At 42.0% G+C, this 20,143-nt stretch overlaps 1 long non-coding RNA gene across 8 annotated transcripts in view; it reads left to right on the forward strand.

Moving 5' to 3' along the window:
* LOC123464757 overlaps positions 1-20,143 on the forward strand; it is a 161,261-nt gene that overhangs the window by 57,058 nt on the left and 84,060 nt on the right. For all 8 annotated transcript variants that reach the window (XR_006639777.1, XR_006639779.1, XR_006639781.1 and 5 more), the window contains exon 3: positions 16,144-16,301. This is a non-coding gene — a long non-coding RNA (uncharacterized LOC123464757). The remainder of the gene's footprint in view (positions 1-16,143; positions 16,302-20,143) is intronic.

Genomic DNA, 20,143 nt, shown 5'->3' on the forward strand with positions numbered 1-20,143 from the left:
GGCTGTAGCCCACCAGGCTCCTCTGTCCATGGGATTCTCCAGGCAAGAATACTGGAGTGGATTGCCATTCCCTTCTCCAGGAGATCCTCCCAGCTCAGGGACTGAACCCCGGTCTTCCACATTGCAGGCAGATTCTTTACCATCTGAGTGACCAGGAAGCCTCTTATAGGTTTGGTGGGCACCATATCTAATAAAAGTGGTTTCAATTTTACTGCTTTCTATTTTTTCAACCCCTCTATTATCCTCAAAACAGCAACAAAATCTTGTTTATTTGACTTGTTTTAACTGAGACTTGAGGAAGCATCTGTACCCAGGCTTTAGACAAAGCAGTCTAAAGGAGCGGAGTGGCTTGTTGGAAGCATCCGATGAGGTGGCAGGAGACTATACAGGTGATGGTCCACAGATAGAAGCCTGGAGCCAGGGGACAATTGAGGTGGATCTAAGAGTGTGAAGCATTTCCCAGAGAGTCTGGAATACTTGGGAATGATTTATCCAGTCAAATTGAATAAGGATCTCAGATAATGTCATTTGGGGAATGGGGATACATGAGAGAGACGGACCATGCTGGTTACACTGATAAATTACTTTGTCGTTTTCACTCTCCTTTTTAATACAAGACAGGCTTTACTCTTCTGCTTTGTTCATCTAAACCCTTATTGAACAACATATGTGAATTACAATTCTTAATGACTTTTCTCTTTTCCTTTTCTTTTTAATGACATCCCCAAGATATATTTTTTGTTTTGTGTCTAGTCTCCTCCCACTCACCACTCCTAACTCCTTCATACATGGTTGTAAGTTCTCTAGTACCTTTGAAGACACTGCTGCTGCTCCTCCTCTCTCATCTCTGCAGGTACTGTTACCACCCCTCTTTTCCTTGGCCTTTGCTGTTGGCCTTAACATAAAAAATATGTAAAACTTCCTATGTGTTATCTCTGCTAAGCCTCTTCAGTCGTGTCCGACTCTGTGAGACCCCATAGACAGCTGCCTACCAGGCTCCCCCGTCCCTGGGATTCTCCAGGCAAGAACACTGGGGTGGGTTGCCATTTCCTTCTCCAATGCAGGAAAGTGAAAAGTGAAAGTGAAGTCTCTCAGTCATGTCCGGCTCTTAGCGACCCCATAGACGGCAGCCTACCAGACTCCTCTGCCCATGGGATTTTCCAGGCAAGAGTACTGGAGTGGGGTGCCATTGCCTTCTCCGGTGTTATCTCTACCTTCCTTAATTCTTAATTTTTGAAGATTCTTCAGGAAGTTCACACAGGCTCTGCTAATCCTGAGATTTTAATCAGTACATCAGGACCTGCTGGTTATACTTGTGTGTATCTGCTACGTATCTAGACCACACCATTTCCTCTGCTTGGCAGTGTGATTACTTTGCTCAGAGCCTTTATTGTTAGCCCTTCATCTCTAGGCTTAGGAAAGTGAAAGAAGGTCACCTTTCACAAAATGTCTGATGAACCCCAGCCTAAATCGCTCCATTTCTTTCCTGTAGGTATAAGTTTTCTTTGTCACAGTACTTCACGTACTGGTTCCCTTGTTTTCTTTTTTGTTTTTGATCTGTTATTTCATTGTCAACTCTGTAACTCCTTAATGCGGTGCCTGGCATGTAGGTATTCAAGAAATGTTTGTGGAGTGAATGAATGAAGTACCTAAAATGAATGAGAACTTCATCTCCATTCTAAATTCTAAAGAAAGGTGGTGGGCCCAAATCGAGATAAAATTTCAGAGTGTGTTAGGATTCTCTGGCACTCTCCTTTCTAAACTGTATTCAGCATCCTCCAACCCTTGAGAATTCCATACTGTTTCTAAAGTCTTCATAATGCTGTGCTTCAAAGCCTTCCTTTCTCACCTATGAGGGGAGTGAATGGTGACCAAGCTGTCACCCTGTCAGGCCTGGTGTGGTTGCTGTATAGGTACTATGTAACCTGAGTCCTACAATAAACTACAGAGGTAATTGACTTCATTTCTATTTCTCAAACAAGGAAACTGAGGTACAGAAATGTAACTCGGCTAATGTTCCATATCTGGGGATCTTGTTAGGACCTAGGATTTGAATGCAGGTAGAATAAACCACAGCCCATACTCTTTATGGTTATGCTATCGTCTTTCCCTGCCTCAAGTTCCAAAACACCCTTGCCACCTATTCCTTTAGTGTTAGCATTTAACTATGAGTTTATGCAATGAGGGAACATTCATGAAATAACTTATGGTTTTGTTTTTATTTTATTTTTAATTTAATTTTATTTTTAAACTTTACATAATTGTATTAGTTTTGCCAAATATCAAAATGAATCTGCCACAGGTATACATGTGTTCCCCATCCTGAACCCTCCTCCCTCCTCCCTCCCTATACCATCCCTCTGGGTCGTCCCAGTGCACCAGCCCCAAGCATCCAGTATCGTGCATCAATTTAGGATGTAATATTAGCATCTTAAACATTGTGATTTGTTTTGTTTTGTGACTGATCTAATGAGTTGATTGTTTTATAGCATACACTTAAAATTATGAGTATGTTTATAAATACTTTATAACAGTCTATAAAAACCATCTTTTTATTGGTTAGTCTTCTCTTCTGTACTTGCCATACCTCCTCACCCCCCCTGCATTTATTAAACACTTGTTAAGAATTGGGCACCATACTAGACACTGGGATTGCAAAGATTCTCAAATACTTACGTATAGGTCCCTCCCTCAGTTAAATCTCCTCATGTCTTGTTTTTCTTACGATAAATTGCAAACACCTAAACATGACTAAAAATCCTTCATGATCTTGTTCCTGCCTCTTTCCCCCCCATTTTCATCTCTTCCTCATTCTCTGCTCTCTACCTACATCCATCTCTCAAATGAACTCACCTGAGCATCTTTCAGTGATAGTATGCTCTCCAGGCTTAATGTATGTTATTCCTCTTCCTGGAACACTCTTCTCCACGTTGTAGAAACTTGAGTTTTAGTTTTTGGCAAAGATATCATTCTCTGCAGGAAGCTTTTCTAACCCCCAGAGCCTGGGTTAGGGGGCTCTTTTCATCACACTCACATACCCTCTGCTTCCCTGATTATACACAGGCAGGGTCCCTCTCCTTCTCAACATTTTATTGCCCTTAGGTATCAGAGTGCCTTTCCAGGTAGGGACATGGTAGTGGAGAGGTAAGGAGTATGGAAGGGGATGTTTGGGCTTGAATTTTAGATTCTTATTGTCTGCTTTTCTTGAAACTAAAGGAAAGTATCAGTTATTTTATTATATATTTCCTTCCAAATAACTATTAGTATTAGCCTCATTTGGGCCCACCTGCCAAAGCAGGACACACAAGCAATGTAAGTTTGATGCTTGGGTTGGAAGAGCCACTGAAGTAGCAAATGGCATCCCATTCCAGTATTCTTACCTGAAAAGTTTCATGGACAGAGAAGCCTGGTGGGCTACAGTCCATGGGGTCACAAAGAGTCAGACACAACTGAGCACGAATACACACATTAGCTTCATTTATTTTCTTCATTTGTTTTCATTTTTTCTGGAAGGATCACAGTTCAGCCCTTCATCCTTTCTTCTTTGAGCTCATTGCATGCCTAAAATTTTATAGAAAGCAAAAGAAATTAAAGACAGGAAACCCCTGATTTTGGCAAAATTGCTGTATTAGACATCTTGGATGTGAAGTTTCTTGCCTTCAAAATCCTTTTGGTCTAATGTGGTATGTTCTTTAAAAGAAACAGGAAGGTGCTCTGGAATTTCTTGGATTAATCACAGGGCAAGTGAAGCTCCAGCTATTTTCCACCCACCAGCTGGCCACTGTCTTGGCCCTGGTTGCTAGGAGTAGGGTGGGAAGTTTACATTCCTGGCAAGGGTTGGGGTCCTTTGGGCACTGATTAGCTCCTCCCAGAATTGCTTCTTGATGGGAGAGGATTAAGGGGACCATTTGTTTTCTTTCCTGTCTCGACAACTGACTCATTTTTCATACAGTTTGCCTTGACTTTATGAAAAATGCAACAAGTAATTTCTTCAAACCACTTATATGCTTAATTCCTAGGCATCATAAGAATGTTACCTATGTATGTCTTAGGAGGTATGAAATTGACTTTGTTGGGAATTTTGTTTAATTGCAAAACTAAATTTCATATATGCAGGTTTTACAGTTTGATGCTTATGTTAACTTAAAAAAAATTTTTTTTTAAATCAAATTGTTTCTCAGTTTGTGGTTTCTCATGACTCAGCTGTTAGAATTCTGGGCAAGAGTGATAAATCCAAATGGTGTGCAGGGGAATGTTATTGTGGTAAGGAGAAGAGGAAATATGGTCTTGTGTCTGTCAGATGTTATCTGCTTAACATTTGATGTGGTTCATTCTTGCCTGGAGAATCCCATGGACGGAGGAGCCTGGTGGGCTGCAGTCCATGGGGTCATGAAGAGTCAGACACGACTGAGAGACTTCCCTTTCACTTTTCAGTTTCATGCATTGGAGAAGGACATGGCAACCCACTCCAGTGTTCTTGCCTGGAGAATCCCAGGGACGGGGGAGCCTGGTCGGCTGCCGTCTATGGGGTCGCACAGAGTCGGACACAACTGAAGTGACTTAGCAGCATGCTTATAGTAGACAAAGGTGGAGCCACTGAGGAAAAAAGTGCCAATCAAAAGCAACATTTTTCTCCCTAGCTCCCTTCCAGGGGACCCCTAGGACTCCAACTTTGATTTCTGCCTCTGTTTACCTTATAATCTTCACCAAATCCAGAAAGGGAGGGAGCATATATTCTTCTGGCTGTGAGATGGATGTGTTGCTCCCCGACTTGGAGCTCCCTCTCCCACTCCCCGCTCACTGGCTGTGATCACCGCCTGTTATTACAGTTACCATAATCACCCTGATCCTCAAGGCCATGACTGTTCTGCACATGAATGCTGCCCAATAGTGAAGCCCCTCCCTGCCAAAAAAAGAGGAGAATTTAGAGCTGAAAACAGAGGAACAGAGGTAGTCATGGTTATAATGTGTGGAACCCCAGATCCAGACATGCGTGAAGCTAGCTCTAACTTTTAGATTGTTATGCTTACACTCGCTTTGATGGCGTTTTGATAGCCTTCAAATCTCACTTGTGCTGTGCACTTAGTGGCTCAATCGTGTCTGACTCTTTGTGACCCCATGGACTGTAGCCCGCCAGGCTCCTCTGTCCATGGAATTCTCTAGGCAAGAATACTGGAATGGGTTGCCATGCCCTCCTCCAGGGGATCTTCCCAACCCAGGGACTGAACCCAGGTCTCCCACATTGCAGGTGGATTCTTGACTGTCCAAGCCACCAGGGAAGCTAATAAGGGCTCGCCTCATTGTAACAGTGTTGTGGTCATAAACATACCTGACTACTTTCCTAGAGACTAATGTATGCTTATCTCTTGATAGTCCCACCTGGACCTATGGCAGTGGCATCAATAATAAAAGTCTTTATTTGCTGCTCTGTGTTTTTCCTTTTGGTTGTATTACTGGGCAGATTCCATGGGACATAAGTGAAGGCCACTAGAAGCTCAAGACTCACATCCTCCCAGTCTGAGTGCCCCAGTAAAAAGAGAGCTCCCCCCCCCCCCCCCCCCCCCCCATTATAGAACTGGTAGAAAGATCCCAGAGAAGATCCTGACTGGTTTGGTTCTAATCAGAGACTAATCCTTGAAACAATCATGGTTCTAGGGGTGGGGGGCTTTTGATAGGCCATGCCTGGTATCATGACCATCCTTGGGGATGAAGATAGGGTCAACATCATCAGAACAGGAAAGATAGATTCTAAGGTTGATGATGAAGAAAGGGAGTTTTGGGAATCTTTATCCATTTGTTGACTATAGGACTAGTCTTTGCTTTAATCCTGGCATTGAACCCAGGTCCCTGAGAAGTTCATGAAGACTCATGTTTCCAGGAAGAGTGGACTGTGTCCTCCCACTTCTAGATTCCTTGCTGTCTACCTCAGAGGTTTTTCTCCTCTGGTGTGAACATCACAGCTGTGCTTGCCCGTTGCTTTCTGTCTTATCCTGGTTTTTGCTGAAATCAAAGCCCGAGGCAGAGGCTTCTGTGCTACTTTATTAGGAAGTATAGTCCCAAGGAACAGCAGGGAAGACGGAATTGAGTTAGGAAAGGAGGGAAGGCCAATACAAAGGTACATTATTGAGCCCACCACCACTTGGTGTCAAGATCAGCTGCTCATCTTGCTGGATCATCTTCTTAGAGATTATGTAAATGACTGGTCTACAAGAAGTCTGTCCAAGGGAAGAAGTGAGAAGAATTTATCCACTGTTCCTGCCTGCCCTTGGTCTAAAGTTAACTTCATGGGTGTTAATTCCTCTGAACACCTTGGATATGCCTATGTGGGCTCTGCAGCATATTCCATCATAGTAACAACAGGAACCCCTGGGCAGGAGACAAGAAGTACATGGTGCAGGATTGAGAACAGACATCATATTTGGCTCCTATACTATGAAATGATGGCCTCTCTGGGAGGGGAGAGCACAAATCCAGTTAGAGGACCTTCCAAGGTAATGGGCAGCTCAAACTCTGCAGAAACTTGGACAAGATGGTTAATCATGCAGATGACAGTTGCTAATTAATAGTGTATCATCTCCCTCCTCCACCATCTCTTTTAGATTTCTCCTACCTGTGGCCAACACCTGAGCAGATCTGATGTGCTTACCCAGTAAGGTGACTCAAACCTTCATCCCTCAGGTTTTCTATGCCTTGTTTATGTCAGGCTGTGAAGGCTACTGTTGTCTGTTTACTGTGATTATTGATTGAGAAACACCAAGGATTCCAGGGACTCCTCTGCTTCTCTTCCCTTCATCCATCGTATGACAGCTACCCCAGCTCCTCATGGCAGTCAGGGTTGATTGCTGTTACCAATAGGATGATTCTCTTCTTTGTCTGATAATGTAAGGAAGCCTTTGGTATTACAGTGGAGAATTCACTGGAATCATTATGTGTTACCTGATGGAAAAATTTATTCCTCACACTGCTCACTTTCTCCCTACCCCCATCCCAAATTAGGAAATAGTATGAGAAACACAATTTCACAGTGGGTCACCAGAAGTGATGACGAAAGGGGCCAAACCTATTTTTACCCTTTGGAGTCTCATATTTTCCATATTGAGAACAGAGTGCTATTGGTTAAATGTGTGTATCACATTTTAGATAAGAAGGCCTCAACACACCAGGGCTATCTTCAACATTGCTAAAGAACTGAGCCTTTTGCCGCCTATTCAGCATTTTGTTAGCTTGACTGCCTTTGGATATCATGTGTTTGTGTACCTGTTGTTGAATGTTCTTAAAAAGAAATTGGTCCTTTGGTCCAAGGCCATGTTATACGGAATGTCATGTCAGGAGAACAGACATTGCATATGTCCTCAGAGGATAATACTGCTCTGTAGCAAGGAAGGAGAACATATATACAGAGTAGACATGGATTCTGGTTGTGATAAATTGCTATCTCCTCTAAGGTGGAATGGATATAATTAACTTGCCATCAAACAGTTGGCTGGTCCCCTCCAGCATGGTGCCATATGAGGGCTCAGCATTAATTTTTCCTTCTGCAGCTTATGCATTCAACAGTAGTAGAACTGGGTCAGTCTCGCTTAAAGTGAGTCCGTGCTGAGGGGTCCTTTTGTAGCCTCCATTCCTATACCATGATTGCTCTGTTTATGGGCTCATCATGCCACCTTGGAGACAGCCTGGCCTTATGCAGGACAAGTCATTCCTATCCATTTGGTCTTTGAGAATCTCCTCTATGGTGGGTGCTCTGGAGGACACTCACATTCTCTGGAGAACGTGAGCATAACCTTGCACACTTTATGCCTGTGCTCAAAAATGTCCATCATTTTATGTCTTTCAAAAGACATAAAGGGCTGTTTCTCCCAGTCTTCTAATCTGTTCCTTTTGGGCCCCTGACAAACCAGACAATCAACTGCCCTGGATTTCTTGTATATCTATACCTTAGGTGATCTCTCCATACAAAGTGAATGTCAGATATACTGCTCCCAGCTCTGTCCACCAGGATTTCATTAACCACTGCCCTTCAGGGCCCTTCCTGTGGGGGCCTGAAATCCTAGGAAGTAGAAGTGAGGGAAAGGGGAAGTGAAACAAGGAAGATGGACGATTTAACATGATGATGCACTACCCACGTTTCACTGGCCATATAAACAGCCATTTCTCAGGATGGTCTCTTTTGGGGAGGAAGGGAAAAGACTTTTTCCACTGGTCAGAGTATCACCTTAAGTGCTAATTCTTATGTACTTTTGTGTTGCATGTGTGTGGGTCCTGTAGTGTCTCAATATTCCTTGATATGGGTGTGTGGTAAGATGCTGTTGGGTTGTCCCAGGTGAGATTGGACAGATTTCCCATAGAGTTAGTATACTGCAGTCACTGAGGTTAGAACAAGTGGCCAAAGGCCCTGACATAGGTGAATATGAGAGGACTTGACACGGTGCGTAAGTGGTGTCTGATTCATCTTCCCTCCTTATGGAAACCTTCCTAATAGAGTGATGCATCCTCCATGACTCCCCAGACACCTCCATGAAGTGGGCAGGTGCACTATTGGAAGACAAATAATGTATCCCCAGGCATGGCTGAGGGCACAAAGTTGAATTAGACCTGGTCAGTTTTTGCTCTCAAGAAGTTGGGTGAGTTGTATCCTCATCTGACAGATGGGAAAATGAAACAAAAAGGATTTTTTTCAAGTCATTCAATGGAACATGGCAAAGCTGGACCTATTAACAACATTTTATGACTTCCATTCCAAAAAAAACTGTGCTTCCTATACCGGTTACTGGAGTATTAAAACAGAAAATGACTGGCAAGCATGGGTTCATGACTCATGGCACAGCTTCAAGTTTAAACAATGTGTTACAGTACATGAGATTCGTAAGTTCTTCTGTGATAATAGCCTATCACTGAAGCTGGAATCAAGATTGCTGGGAGAAATATCAATAACCTCAGATATGCAGATGACACCACCCTTATGGAAGAAAGTGAAGAATTAAAGAGCCTCTTGATGAAAGTGAAAGAGGAGAGTGAAAAAGTTGGCTTAAAGCTCAACATTCAGAAAACTAAGATCATGGCATCCAGTCCCATCACTTCATGGCAGATAGATGGGGAAACAGTGGAAACAGTGGCTGACTTTATTTTTCTGGGCTCCAAAATCACTGCAGATGGTGACTGCAGCAATTAAATTAAAAGACACTTACTCCTTGGAAGGAAAGTTATGACCAACCTAGACAGCATGTTAAAAAGCAGGGACATTACTTTGCCAACAAAATCCATCTAGTCAAGGCTATGGTTTTTCCAGTAGTCATGTATGGATGTGAGAGTTGGACTGTGAAGAAAGCTGAGGGCCGAAAAATTGATGCTTTTGAACTGTGGTGTTGGAGAAGACTCTTGAGAGTCCCTTGGACTGCAAGGAGATCCAACCAGTCCATCCTAAAGGAGATCAGTCCTGGGTGTTCATTGAAAGGACTTATGTTGAAGCTGAAGCTCCAATACTTTGGCCACCTGATGTGAAGAGCTGACTCATTGGAAAAGACCCTGATTCTGGGAAAGATTGAGGGCAGGAGGAGAAGGGGATGACAGAGGATGAGATGGTTGGATGGCATCATCACCTTGATGGACGTGGGTTTGGGTAAACTCTGGGAGTTGGTGATGGACAGGGAGGCCTGGCGTGCTGTGGTTCATGGGGTCACAGAGTTGGACATGACTGAGCAACTGAACTGAAGGTAGATTTAGTTTTTTCTTAATGCAACATTTGCAGCAGGTAAAAGGACTGACAAGTTTATTGTCAAAGGGCATCTATCCATTTGATTGTAAAAAAACAAAAATACAATTGTAATATCTTTAGAAAGTAGTTATAAGTCAAAAATACAAATAAAGCAAATAACGCCATAATTGTTTTGATCTTAATATGTTGTGACTATCTTTCCATATCATTTAATATTTGACTACATCTTCATTTGAGTGACTTTAGTGGCTCAGAGGTTAAAGCATCTGCCTGCAATGCGGGAGACCTGGGTTTGATCCCTGGGTTGGGAAGAGCCCCTGGAGAAGGAAATGGCAACCCACTCCAGTATTTTTGCCTGGAAAATCCCATGGACAGAGGAGCCTGGTGGGCTATACTCCACGGGGTAGCAAAGAGTTGGACACGACTGAGCGACTTCACTTCATTTCATAGTATTTCATTATATGGTTATATCATAGTGTGTTTAACCAATTTATTGTTAGACCTCAACTTTTTCAGTGTTTCAGTATTAAAAAAAAAGCTTAATTAAATAGCTGGTGGGAGGAAGGTATATCTCTGTGAAATCCACATTTTGTTTTTTAGAAAGTTTTTTTAAAATTTTATTTTAATTGGAGGCTAATTACTTTACAATATTGTATTGGTTTTGCCATACATCAACATGAATCCACCACAGGGAGGGGGGTTCAGGATTGAAATCCACATTTTTAAAACATAACTTCATCATGAGATTCTTGATTCAAAAAGTATGCACTTTGCATATACATATGAGAATGCACATTTCCTTCCTAATTTGCCAACCTTGGGTATTATAATTTTAAAATATTTGCTCATATGATAGGAAAAAATATGAAATATAAATCTTTATTTTAGTGACTATGGAGAAAGCTTTATTTTGCTAAAAGAAAGCAGAAATTCTAATCCACACAAGGATAGAATTCACGTATTTATATGACACTTACATATATTCAATGTCATAAAGTTTTTCAAAAGCAGCCACAACTGTTTCCCTCACTGTATCTGACTTTGGCAGTGTGATTTTGCAATATCTTCCATTGAGAGGTAGAGTCTACCTCCTCACTTCTTAACTCTGGGCTGGACTTGTGTTGGTTTGCAAATTGGCCTTCATGCACAGAAGGCGAGGAGAGATGGAAGACAGAGGCAGATCACTCCAGACTGGTAGCTTTAAGGTTTAATGAACAACCCATATAAGGGTTGTCTGGGGAAACCACAGAATGTGGCTTGTGGCTTGTCTGGGGCAGCTGCAAGATGAGTAGATTTCCCCACCTGATGTCAGAATCCTAAAAATCGATGTGGAGGCCTTAACTGGGTTCGGTCAGGTGTGCCATCTGGATGGTCCCAACTACACCTTACTTTCTCACTGGTGCCTCCTAGTCCTCGAAGTTGCTGCTCGTTTGGGAATAGTGGGACCTCCATTCCAAGAACAGGTTATTCTAACACCAAGAATGAGTTGTTTCTCTTTCAACATATATTGGGAATGATTTCTGAGGTATAGATTTCTATTTTTAAAAAGTGGCGTGTTGAATTGCAAAAGCATTTTTAAATTATCATTATTAGCAGATGAGGAGCCTCCACTTGCCTGGGTCAACCAGCAGTCACATCATCTCTGTGACCACCTCCAACAACTTGTGACTTGCTTTGGCCGATAGAATGTAGCACGAGTGCTTTGCTCTGAGTATAGGTCCCAAGAGGCTTTTCATACTTGCATTTGCTCTCTTGGAATCACCATTCAAATAAGCCCAGGCTGACTATGGGAAAATGAGAGCTACATGGCCCAGAGACTGCATCAACCCAGCAGCTGAAGTTCAACCCCCAGGAGCAGAGCTGGGTAGCTGATCTGTAGTTGAGCACAGAAGTGTGAATGAGTCCAACTCAGGTAAGCACAGCCTAAACTGCTGACCCTTAGGTTCCTGAGGGGGGAAAAAAAAAAATGATTGCTGTTCTACATTACCACATTTTGTGATAGTTTGTTACCCAACAAAATTAACTGAAACACTCACCATTATCACTTTGGTGGAGAAGGTAACATTCGTATTTGAAATAAAATAATCTTATTTGAAAAATAGGAAGGATGTTGTTTCAGCAACAAAAAGATCAAATCATTATAAGCACAGTATTTATAGAGTGATAAAAATGAAAATATGAAGTAATGTGCTTCACCCCCATCAGCTATTGTGTTTATGAATCCATTTCTCTGTGAATATCCTCAGAAACTATTTCCAGCAGGCAATGCTGACAGACTGTTTAAGAAAAAGCATCTATTGGCCGAGAATATGATTACATAGGATTTAGTTTTAATTCTGCGACGAGATAGCCATGTGAGTTGAGAACTGGGTGCTTTATCTCTGTGGGCCTTATTTTTTACCACTGCAAAGTGACGGACTTGCAATAACAGCAACAACAATAGCCAAGGTTTACTGACTGCTTAGTCAATGTCACAAGCTCTGTTCTATGGGCTTTCAAGTATTATCTAAATTCTTACAGTTGTACTTCAAATTCTCATCTGTAAAAGATATAATATTATCTTCTCTGTGATGAGGATTCAACAAAATGGCCCTAAATTGTCTCTGGGGTATAAAGGTCCTCCCAGTCTAATGCTGATCAATATTTTTTTTACAAGGCAATATAATTAAATACAATACTTTCTGTCTTTATCTAACAAATTGATAAGTGATTGTGAGATAGGCGTTTTTTAAAACAGGTATTTGCTTCATTCACTGGGGATGTTTTGGGACTGGATTTCTCAAGCCAATGTCAATAAATCTTATATCAGCAGTATGTGGATGACTCAAAGGTCTAGGTAGCCCTTGGCTGACCTTTGAGAAGTCAATTCCAGGGAAAACCTGAGAAATTTTGCCATTTGTATGACTTTAAAGGTCGACTATTTTGAGTGACTTTCATATCAACAGATGCCATGGTGGGGACAATGCGCATCCGTTAGAGGCAGACGATGGCTCACTGGGATTTTTGGACACATAGAAAGCAATAACCAAAAGGGAAAAATTTTGATTTCTGAACTCTAAGTTAGGAACGTCTCTCTATCAAAAGACACTAGAGAGTGATAAGGCAAATTGCAGAGTGGGAGATGACATTTCTGCTACCTACAAATGTAAATATGTTTACCCCATATGGCAATAAGAAAAAGATGTGTGAACAGAAAAATGGGCAAAGTATTTGAACAGGCACTTACAAAAGCAAATATCTAAAATGCAAATAAACACATGAAAAGATGCCTGAAATTACCAGTCATGAGAGGTCGCATTAAATCACAATAATTGGAATGGCTAAAATGTAAAAGACATTACTGGATGTTTGCAAAGATGTAGAGTAACTGGAATTCACAAATACTGTTGATGGGAGTGTAAACTGGCACAATAGCTTTGAAAAACTGTCACATGTCCTGACAGTGAAGGTGTATATATCCTTTCAATCAGTTATATACTCAACAGGAAATGTGTACATTATGTTCACCAAGAGACATGTATAAATAAAGATGTTTATAGCAATGCTACTTTTAACAGAACAAAGCTGGAAATAGCCAAATGTTCATCAAAAGTAGGTAAGTAGTGGTATATTCATAACCTATAATATTTTATGGAAATAAAAAACTGCTGCATGCAACAACTCAGATGACTCTTATAGACCTGCTTAGTAGAAAAAGGCAGGCAGAAAAGAATCCATCCTGCACGAACCCATAGGTAAAGCTCAAAAGTAGGCAAAATGAACCTATGGTGTTAAAAGTCAAGGGAATGGTTCTTTGTTGGGAGGTGGATGATGACTGGGAGTAGCCAGTATTTTATATTGGGGATTTTAATGACTAGGAAATGGCATGAAGGGGCTTCTAAGATGCTGGAAATGTTCTATTTCTTGATCTGAATGGAAATCATACCCATGTGCTCACTCTGAATATTTACTGAGCTGTTTATGACTCATGTGTTTCTCTATATGTTCACTATACTTCACTGGATAAGTTCATCTTTTAAAATAAAAGAACTTATGGGAGCTGTTGGAGAGTGTCCCATAGAACAACCATGGGGTTGTAGATGGAAATGGCACCCAGATAATGGCACAAGCAGAGTGAGCTGTTTCATGAGAAGGACCAGCTCTTGAGTGGCCTTGGGATCAAGTAACTCAGAGGGGCCAGGCCCAGGCACTTTGGTTCTGGTCGACAATATAGCGTAGAGGCAAAGATCACAACTGGCAGGCCTGGAGAGAGAGTGGAATTGCTGGTGGATGAATCCTGTGAATTCAGAGGACAACAATGAAGTCAGAGAGGAATCAGCAAGAGCTGAACAGTTGGGAATGATATCCAAATTCCCAGGGCAAATAGAAGATGTTATTGATAGGAATGTGGATTTATGAGATGTTTTAGCCTGCATGTTTGCTAAAACATCTGTTTTAGCAAGGACAGCAACTGTTTGCTCCCATGGGTGAGAAGTTTCCTTCTTGGTGAGGACAAGGCTAGTTGCTTCTCAGGGACAGGGTGGTTGAAGCACAGAAAGAGGATGAGAACTCGAGGCAACGGGTGGGGAGAGACTTGGTTCTAATGATTTGATGATTTAGGAAGGAAGGGTAGTTATTTCTTATAATACTGTCAGTGGCAAGGGAAAGTGTATTGCTGTGTGGGTGCTGTGCAAAATAATTAGGACCAAAACCATCTGATTGGAAGATGTCCTACCTTAGCTGCTATGGCTTCTGGCACAAGAACAAACAACAGTTGGGCCTCAACTGCTAATCGTGATATGGCGTGAATCCATCTCATTAAGCATGAACCAAGCATGTGTTAGGAAATGGCAAGTAAAATACTAATGCTTAGATAATACCTCATTTTATGCAGCACTATTATCCTTTCATAGGACTTTCACAAATACCATCCCATCTGAAACTCAAAATTTCCTTGATATGAGGGAGGGCCTATATTTCTCCACCTAAACAGATGACTCAGGGGCCCCAAGAGGGGAACGTGATCAGTCAATGGGCTTTCAATGTAAGTGTTCTGGCATTACTTTCTTTGTGTGATGCTTTCTTGGCTAAGCTGAGATGCATGCTGGCCATGGCATATGAACTAAAGGCAGCATGGGACACTGAGCAAAGATTTTTTTTTTTTTAATTTAGGAGATTTCACATGTAGCTGATGCAGGACTTAGAAATGGAACCCTGACAGTTGAAGTCAACTTTTTTTTTTTTTTTTTTTTTTTTTAAGCTCTGTGTCTAAGAACAAGGAACACATAGGTTTCCTGGAGTCCAAAGACTGACTTGTACATCCATTGATAAGGCCTCAGAGCCCTTTGCTGTTACTCATCACTCAGGATCGTGCTTCTCAGACTTTCAAGTGCACAAGAATCACCTGGGTTGGTGGTGGTACAAAGCATATTATGATTCATCAGTTCTGGATACACAGTAGTGAGGACAAAAAGTGCTCTTGTGGTCACTCTGACCTGAGCACTTTAGTGTGGAGTCTTGGGGACTAAGAGCCCTGGAAATTGGCATCTTTATTAAGTAACAGTCCTCTAGGAAAATGGTACAGATGAACCTATTTGCAGGGCAGGAATAGAGGCACAGACATTGAGAATGGGTATGTGGGCACAGCAGGGAAGGGGAGGATGAGACAAATTGGGAGAGTAGGACAGACATATATACACTACCGAGTGTGAAATCTGATAGCTAGTGGGAAGCTGCTGAATAGCACAGGGAGTTCAGCTCAGTGCTCTGTGATGACCTAGAGGAGTGGGATGGGGAGAGGGATTGGAGGGAGTTTGGGAGGTGGGAGGGTGGTTCAAGAGGGAGGGGATATATGTGTACTTACATGATTCGCTGCATTGTAGAGCAGAAACTAATGCAACATTGTAAACCAATCATACTCCAATAAAAAAAGAAATAAACTCAGTTCAGAGCAGTCACTCAGTCGTGTCCAACTCTTTGCGACCCCATGAATCACAGCACTCCAGGCCTTCATGTCCATCGAGTCAGTGATGCCATCCAGCCATCTCATCCGCTGTCGACCCCTTCTCCTCCTGCCCCCAATCCCTCCCAGCATCAGAGTCTTTTCCAATGAGTCAACTCTTCGCATGAGGTGGCCAAAGTATTGGTGTTTCAGCTTTAGCATCATTCCTTCCAAAGAAATCCCAGGGCTGATCTCCTTTAGAATGGACTGGTTGGATCTCCTTGCAGTCCAAGGGGACTCTGGAGAGTCTGCAACACCACAGTTCAAAAGCATCAATTCTTTGGCACTCAGCTTTCTTCACAGTCCAACTCTCGCATCCATACATGACCACTGGAAAAACTCAGGTTCCCACATAAAGCCACATTTAGGAATCTTTCTATATTCTGGATTCACTGTTTAAAAAAAAGTTTAGAATTTTGATTTTACTTTCTTTTTCTCTGTTTTTCAGGAAACAGAATTTGTAGGTCTAGATACTTCGTTCATTCATACTATGTGGCAGCCACAATTTCTCCTGTGAAGACAGCAGAAAACAAAACAGAAGATATCCCTGCCTTCAGGAAGTTTACAGTTCAGTGAGGGTGGAGAGAAGGAGCAAGTCAACAAAAAGTGAGTATGTGATGTGTAGGATGGTTGTAAGGTATTCAGAAAAAGTATTTTGTAAAAAGCAGAGAAGGCAGATATGGTAGAGAATGTGGGGTTGCAGTGTTAGGTAGAAAGGCCTCATTGAGAAGAGGATGTTGGAGCAAAGACAAAAGAGAGAGTGAGTTTGTGGGGAGACCTGGGGAGAACATTCCAGTCAGAGAGCACCACAAGCACTGAAGCTTTGAGATGGAGCAAGCCTGGCATGTTTACAGAAGAGCAAAGGCTAGTGTCATTCGAGTTGGGAGGCAGGGGACAGAAGTGAGATGCAGATGGGAAGGGGAATGAAAGGCAGCTTAATGCCTCAGAGGCCACTGTATGGACTTTGTCTCTTCCCTCTGAGGAGTATGGGATGTTGGATGGTTTTGAGCAAAGGAATGAGTGACTGGATCTGACTTATGCTTTTAAGAGAATTGGTCTGGCACCTGTGCTAAAATCTGCAGAGGACAAAGGTATTATAGAAACCATGAGGCCATGTAGAGGGATATTAGTCACCCAGGTGAGCAATGAGAATGACTTGGGTCATGGCAGTTGCTGGTCTGGTGATGAGAAATGGTTGGATATATTTAGACAGATGTGATTTTCCTGTATATTTCCCTGGGTCAGTGGTGAACTGAGATATATTAATCTGGGTGCATGACTCATGAAGCTCCTGGCAGTTGGTTGACAGTTATAAGGAAGTTTTGTTAGTTTTGGGGTTTTTTTTTGGGGGGGGGGCAGTGTGCGGGGGAAGCATACCACTTCATTTTGTCCCTGCTGCTGGTTTATCACTTCTTTTATCATTTAAAAAAGTTATAGAATGTTGGAAGCAGTGGTAGTTGAGGTTAACCTTTCCCAATACAGATTTCAGAACAATTTAGCAGCTTGAATTCCATTTTTAAGTTTTATATCACAGATGGGTGTCTTTCCATTAAAAAATAAATCAGGAGTGGCAGCAATTGTCAATGTTATTTTTCTTCTTATGACTCTAACTGGAGTATTGAAAAGATAGAAACTCTCCAGAGAATTCACTATTCCAGGGTTGGCAAATACATAGCAAATAGTCCCTCTCCCTCTTCCACTTTCTCACCAAAGGCAGATATTACTAAGTGAGAACAGCATTCTTTTTCTCTGAGCTCTGATGGAGCATTGGAATCTTTATCAAAACAATCACAAATTTATCAGAGCTGGCATGAGTTAAAACCTATTTGCCATGCCTGTGGGTAATCACTCTTCTTGACAGCTTAATGGGGTTGGACAGGAAGCCATGCTTCACCGAGGTACAACTGGAGCCAGTCTTTGTCTTGTCAAATTCTGTCTCCATCTCTGGCTAGCTCTTCCACCCTGGACACATTTGGACTTCACATTTCTAAGCCTCAGTCTCCTGTTCTATAAAATGGGGGAGATAATACCTGTCTCATAGTAGCTGAGTGAGTGATGGTCGCTCAGTCATGTCTGACTCTTTGTGATCTGTAGCCCACCAGATTCCTCTGTCCATGGGATTTTCCTGGCAAGAATACTGGTGTGGGTTGCCATTCCCTTCTCCAGGGGATCTTCCCAGCCCAGGGACTGAACCTGGGTCTCCCACATTGCAGGCAGACTCTTTAATATCTGAGCTACTGAAGTGAAAGTCATTCAGTTGTGTCTGACTCTTTGAGACCCGGTGGACTCTACAGTCCATGAAATTCTCCAGGCCAGAATACTGGAGTAGGTAGCCATTTCCTTCTCTAGGGTATCTTCCCAACCCAGGGATCGAACCCAGGTCTCCCACATTGCAGGTGGATTCTTTACCGGCTGAGCCATCAGGGAAGCTTTGAGCTACTAGGAAGAATTAAATACTATATATGAATTGCTTAATCCAGGGCCTTACCTGATTTATTGAAACCTTTAATACATCTCAAGCATGGTTATTTGAATTAGTTTAATTAACAGAAATCTTGAGGACAAACATAGAAGTATCCTGACTCTGCCACCTTGTGGTTCTTCTTTTTCTTTTTTAAAAAAATTTTTAGCTTATAAACATGTTCATACAGTCTCCAGGAAAGGAACACTTCCTTGCTCACTCTTCACAACCCCATCATGGTAGCTTGGCATTACCTTGTATAGCTGTTTAGTTGGTTTTGTAAAGGCAGAATCCATTACTAAAACCCTATAGAATATATAAAGCTTTTTGGAACCTGGAATATAGTTTCCCACTCAAATGATGTAACAGAGATTAACTCCAAAACCAACATAACAGACAAAAACAGAAAGCAAATGCAAAAAGAAAAACTTGAGAGTGATCAAGAAAAGGTTCAGTTCAGTTTAGTTGCTCAGTTGTGTCCAACTCTTTGCGACCCCATGAATTGTAGCACGCCAGGCCTCCCTGTCCATCACCAACTCCTGGAGCTCACTCAGACTCACGTCCATCGAGTCAATGATGCCATCCAGCCATCTCATCCTCTGTCGTCCCCTTCTCCTCTTGCCGCAATCCCTCCCAGCATCAGAGTCTTTTCCAATGAGTCAACTCTTCTCATGAGGTGGCCAAAGTACTGAAGTTTCAGCTTTATCATCATTCCTTCCAAAGAAATCCTAGGGCTGATCTCCTTCAGAATGGACTGGTTGGATCTCCTTGCAGTCCAAGGGACTCTCAAGAGTCTTCTCCAACACCACAGTTCAAAAGCATCAATTCTTTGGCGCTCAGCGTTCTTCACAGTCCAACTTTCACATCCATACATGACCACTGGAAAAACCATAGCCTTGACTAGATGGACCTTTCTTGGCAAAGTAATGTCTCTGCTTTTGAATATGCTATCTAGGTTGGTCATAACTTTCCTTCCAAGGAGTAAGCGTCTTTTAATTTCATGGCTGCAGTCACCATCTGCAGTGATTTTGGAGCCCAGAAAAATAAAGTCTGACACTGTTTCCACTGTTTCCCCATCTATTTCCCATGAAGTGATGGGACCGGATGCCATGATCTTCGTTTTCTGAATGTTGAGCTTTAAGCCCACTTTTTCACTCTCCACTTTCACTTTCATCAAGAGGCTTTTGAGTTCCTCTTCACTTTCTGCCATAAGGGTGGTGTCATCTGCATATCTGAGGTTCTTGATATTTCTCCTGGCAATCTTGATTCCAGCTTGTGCTTCTTCCAGTCCAGTGTTTCTCATGATGTACTCTGCATATAAGTTAAATAAGCAGGGTGACAATATACAGCCTTGACGTACTCCTTTTCCTATTTGGAACCAGTCTATTGTTCCATGTCCAGTTCTAACTGTTGCTTCCTGACCTGCATACAGGTTTCTCAAGAGGCAGATCAGGTGGTCTGGCATTCCCATCTCTTTCAGAATTTTCCACAGTTTATTGTGATCCACACAGTCAAAGGCTTTGGCATAGTCAAGAAAAGTTAGCTGACATTAAAAAAGCAACAACAATGACTAACAGCAAACTTCAGTTCAGAAAAGAAGCCAGAATAAAATCTTTGGTGAAATGAATTAAAAAAAATAAATTTGATTTAGACCAAAGAAGATAAATGTGGTACCCAGTGACATGTGTTCTGTTGTTCACTATGGGTTATGCATTCATTGAGCTCTAGTTACCAAGTGCTGTGCTTAGTACTGGGGGTTAAAACACATAGTCTCTGCTCACAAGATAGTAGACTAGTGAGACAAATAGCCATTAAATTTTGGATTATATAGTCTAATTGGCACAAAAGGGATACATATATAATCCTTTTGAAACAGGATAGGACTACAAAAGCTATGAATGAGCTCAGGTCAGAGAAGGCTTCCTAGAAGAACAGATACCTAATCTTGATCCTGGACTGTAAATAGCAACAAACCAGGTAAAAGTCA

The sequence above is a fragment of the Bubalus bubalis genome, chromosome 12, assembly GCF_019923935.1.
Source record: "Bubalus bubalis isolate 160015118507 breed Murrah chromosome 12, NDDB_SH_1, whole genome shotgun sequence".
Taxonomy (NCBI): Eukaryota; Metazoa; Chordata; class Mammalia; order Artiodactyla; family Bovidae; genus Bubalus; species Bubalus bubalis.